Consider the following 6,000-nt stretch of genomic DNA (forward strand, 5'->3'; position numbering starts at 1 on the left):
TTTATAAACTCTATAAATAGTAATATTTCTATTTAATTATTTTATTTAAAGTTAATATAGTTTTATAAATATTATTCTAGTATACTATTAAATCTCTCTATCTATCTATTTATAGATAGTAGATAGTATTTAATCTCTACTTAATTATAAAAGTATAAATAAAATCTAATTAAAAGTCTCTTATAAAAACTAATTTTTAATTAGTAATTATCTTTATAGCTATATTATATTTTCAAAAAAATCTTCTTTAGAAAGAGTATTATAAACTTTTTTTTTAAGAATATCTTATAAATAAAGATAAAGTATATTATTTTACTAAAATAATCTACTATAGTTATAATACTATTATAAATCTTCTATAAATTTATACTTTTATAGATACTTATAGATAGATTTATAATAAAGTCTATTATTACTTTATTCTATAGTCTTACTATTATTGTCATGGTATTAAAGATAATAATTTATAAAAGGGATGATATTAGTTAGTTGCCTAAAGACGGAAGACATTAATATAGGTGGGGACGAAGTTCTCCCGCTAAGGCGGTAAGGAGAGACAGCCAGACAGACAGACAGCAGAACATTATAATAGTAATATTCACCACAGATACTAGTCTCTAAGACTAATATCCTCAGAAGCTATATATATAAATAAATCAATATAGTAGAGAAGATAGAATATTATAATCTAGTTATATAAGAAAAATATAATAATATAAAATTATAATAGTATAAGATATAAGATTAGTAATAAAGATAATCTATATAAAATTATCTAAGATATAAGACAATCCTTAAATTCTTTGATTAGATTATCTATAGTAATATTTAAAGTATAAATCTATATATTATCTTTAGAGTTATATCTAAGCTAATAGACTAGATACTGTATAACTAGAGTATAATAGCTATAGTAGATAGTATATTTATTAAGAATCTCAGATGCTTTCTAATAGTTCTTATTAGGGAAGTACTTGTTAATAATATAAGATAACTTAGGAAAGATATAGCTATATAGATTCTTATTAATAGAGGTAGATTTAAGCTAAGTAATAGAAATAATAGAATAGATATACTATAAGTCAGAAAGATAGAGACAATAAGTATAATAATTAACTACTTTAATCATAGAAAAAGAATTAGTATACTACTATAATAACTTTATCTTCATATATCTAGAAATAGTAGATAAGATATAATTCTCATAGAGATATAAATATATATAATTACTAGGAATAAAATATAGAGATTTATAGTTAGTATTATATATCTTCTTTATACAGATAGATATATACTTTAATACTTTCCTAGTATTAAAATAGTAAGTAAAGTCTTACTTAATATCTTTAGTAATATATATATTAATAATACTAGTAAGAGGTAGATCTAGAATTATCCTATAGAGAATAATAACTTAAATATCTTTTAAAGATATATTAGATATAATAATATTCTTTAGAATAATAAAATTAGTAAGAAAGATATTAGAATACTTAGTATAATATAGTAAGATCTTAATAAGAGACTATAAATATCTTAAAGATATATTATATATAAGATAGTAAGATAATTAACCAGTAGTTATACATGAAATAAATTAATAGTAATAATAATACTAAAAAGTATAGATATCTAATAAGACTAACTATTAATCTATAGATAAGTTACAGTAGAATAGAATTAGTAATACTTTATATATATAAATAGTCTCTTCTAAAATCCTAATATAACTATTATGATCAGATATAAAATAATATAGTATACTCTAATTATAAAACTATATATAGTTAATAAAAGTAATACTCTACCACTAGAATATTTAGATTAACTTTCTAGATAATAGACCAAGATACTTTATAAACTTATTAACTATAATACGAAGCTGGTTGTATCTATTTGATATAGATAACTAATAATAAAGTATATTATTATAGTCTAGAATAATAAGATAGATATAGGAATTAGTTATAACTATCTATAGAGATAATATTTATAGATATAGTTATTTAATATATTAGATAACTAAGAATATAGTTATTTAGAAGCTCATAAACTTAATAAATAATAAGACTACTTAACTCTACTATGTACTTAAGGCCTTAATAATTATATTTATTATAAATAGTATAAAAAACTTTAGGTATAATTAAATATAGAAGATATAGCTAGAACTTGTTAGAGATAATATTATTATCCTTAATATTATCTTTAGAGAAATTAGAAGTAGTAGATCTATTTAAACTATTACAGGTAATATATTTTATTATAAATAAAAGACTATTATTCAGAAAGTATAGTAATATAATATTAGAGTTAGATTATAGAATAGTAATAATCTTAGATATATAGATATTAGAAGTATATTTATCTTAGATATTATATATAAAGGACTTATTAAGCTCTAGAAAATGAATAATATAAAATATAGAGAATTTAATAAATATAGATATCTTTAGATAAGATAAATAAAGAATAGATATAAAGAATAAATATATTAATTAGAGTATTTTTAAGGTTATTTTCTATAGTATATAGAATATCTTTAGAGTAAAAGAGTCTTAATAGAGTATTAATAATAGTATTCAAGATTCTAGATTAGTTGAATATAAGTAGCTTATATTATTATATATACTATAATATATAAGTAAGATATAAGTTTAAGTATTTAACTATAATAGTATTAAATATAGTCTACTTAAATATAGTAATAATACTTAAATAGTCAATATAAATATCAATAGAAAATATTGGGAGTATAGTCTATATAAAATAATATAGTTTCTATAATATTTAAATAAAATAAGATATCTTTAACTTAGTATGCTAATAGTTATATTTAGTAGGAGTTAGAGTATATAATAAGAAGAGAATAAACTAAATATATATATAAGTAGATAGTTTACTTAAGTTAGTATATTTAGAACTATTACTAATATAATATATCATAACTCTATATCTATTTTAATATATATTAAGATTAATATATATCTAATATTTTAGATTATAGTATATAAGTATCTTTAAGTCTATAAATTTATACTTTAATATCTTAAATACTAGATACTCTTTATTAATAGAGATAAATATTCTATAAGTAGTATAGTCTTAATAACTATCAAAATAGTCTTTTAATAAAAATATCTTTTAAGAATCATAAGAAATATAATAATAAAGCTAATCTATTAATTCTAGAAAGTAATCAAGTTTAGTAAGATTAGTAGAAAATAGAAGATCTTAAATAGTTTATAGTTTATCTTTAAATATATTTAGACCCAGGATATCTACTCTCTGTTCTAAAAGTATAATAGATAGAAAGCTGATAAATATTTTAGATAATTTAAACTTAAGATTTAAATACTCTAGATATTCTAGAATAAATTTAAGATACTTAATATACTTATTAAGAGTATAGAATATAATAACTATATGATTAATATATATATGATTAAAAATTCTTGTATTAAGTAAGATCAAGTTCTATTTATTTCTAAATATAAAGAATAGAGTTAATAAATTCTATAATATATATATATATAAAATCTTTTAACAATAATATATAATAATAGTGAGATATCTATAATATTCTTACTTTAGTAGCTATTAGTAGAAGTAATATATAGTATCTAGAATAGTAATATACTTATAGTCTAGAAGTATTTTAAGAATTTTATTTTAGACAGAAATAGAATAATAATTAGATTTAGTTTTATAATTAATATTATATAAATTAATAATAGTATATTCTTTAGATTTACTATTTATAGTATACTAGATAATAAATATAGAATATAAATAATATATAAGTCTTTATATATAATATCTTACTAGTAGTATATAAAGATTTAAAAGTAGTATCAATTACTTCTTAATCATATTATAGAATATAGTATATATATAAGCTTTTAGTATATAGTTTTTTTATTCTTCTTTTAATAAAATCTATACCTATTAGTCTTCTGGAATATCAGCTATACTAATATTAGAACTATCTAGAGATATCTAAATATTATAAGATATTAAGACTTTCTTTAAATAATAAATAGTCTCAGAACTACTATAGATAGTAATACTATTTATAAGCTTAGTATATCTCTTATAGTTGATAATAATACTCTTATAGTATATTATATTAGTTCTAATTAATATATTTATATATAAGTCAGGTATAAGAAAGATATAAGTATAAAAATATATAAAATACTAGACTATATAAATACTCTGGGTTCTAACTATATAGAATATAGATATCCAAGATAATATATTTCTTTAACTTATAGATAGAACTAATATCTATAATATTAAGTAGTTCTTCGACTTCTTATATTTTAATACTAGGGATAGAGTAAAGTAAATTAGTATTATTAATACTACTAGAGTATCTAGTATTTATATAGATAGTAGTATATTTACTTATAGTATTTAATTCTATATAAACTATAGCTGTTTTAGATAAATATAAGATAGGATCATCTTTATTATTAGAGATCTCCTTACTATAGTAATTAGATACAATAATTCTATTATCTTTACTTAGATTAGTATACAGCTTAACCAGTTTAATCGGTATTAGGGATATATTATAGGTATTAATATATTTATAGAGTTTATTATTTAATTTAAAAGATATATTATAGTTATAATAAGAAATAGAGAAAGATAATAATATAGAAGAACTACTAATATCTTTAAATTTAGTATTCTCAGTAACATGTTTATTATAAGTAAGATAGATATTATACTCTTTATTTTTATAGTTATTATTATAAGGGTAATTATTATATTAATTATAGGTGTTATACTTATAATAGAGACAGTTATAGGGATCTATATATTACTTCTAATACTATTTATCTCTATAGTATCTATACTACTCATTTTGATCTTAATTTAGCTCTTCTAGTATTCTTAGATCAGTCATGGCTGTATAAGTACTATGCTATCTAGTATAATAATTATTACTTTAATTAGTATAATTATAGTTATGAATATTTTATCTTTAGTCATCCTGATTTCCAGAATAATATATATTTTAATTCTGGTTTGGATAATTCTAAGATTAATAATTCATACTACTATTATATATTTATTATTAGCCCTGCAGACCCTACTGACCTTGCTACGAGCTGTACTACTATAAGCTGTATTATTACTAACCATCTTAGTTATATAGGTACTAGTCACAGCTCTATTATCTTGTTTACTATAAGCGGTTCTGGTATAGATATCTTTGATAGTTGTTAGTATTGCTTTGATAATAGTTATTCTATTAATTATTCTAGTAGTTAGGCTGGTAGATATTATATCTCTTAAAGAATCTATTAATATATTCTTAGGAATTATATTCTTAGAGATTATAGAATCCTTAATTATAGAGTTCTTAATTATTATATAGGGGAGTATTACTATCTTAATAGAAGTAACTATTATATTAAGTAGTTACTCTTATCAGGTCTTTCTATTCTTACTACTAGTTATCTAATATATATAGAAATATACCAATAGTAGTTTACTTAGTTGATTTGGTCAATATAACCTATAGATAGGAATTAATCTGATTCTATAGATATAGAAGTTAATTTCAGAGATTATCTATTCTTATAGCATAAGCTAGATAGACTATATCTTATATAAATTATCTAATCAGCTTAGTATTAATATCAGTAAAGCTATACTTTATTTAATTAAGACAAATCAGAGCTATAGATATATTAGAATAAAAATATTTTCTTGAAGCTTTTATTTATTCTACTTCTAGGAATATATTAGTAATTATACTCTTTTCTAACTTAGTAAAACTAGATATAAACTAGTTTAATATAGTTCTATAAAGATAAATCTATAAGTTAGATTAAATTACTACTTTATCTTAGTATTTAACTATATTATATATATAATCTAGAAAGATATTTATATTCTTATAGAATATATTATATTCTATCTACTTTATACTTTTATTATCTTCTATATTAGAATAGAAGAAGCTAATTTTCTTAGGCTTTA

The sequence above is a fragment of the Aspergillus saccharolyticus genome (assembly GCF_003184585.1).
Source record: "Aspergillus saccharolyticus JOP 1030-1 unplaced genomic scaffold BP01scaffold_52, whole genome shotgun sequence".
NCBI lineage: Eukaryota > Fungi > Ascomycota > Eurotiomycetes > Eurotiales > Aspergillaceae > Aspergillus > Aspergillus saccharolyticus.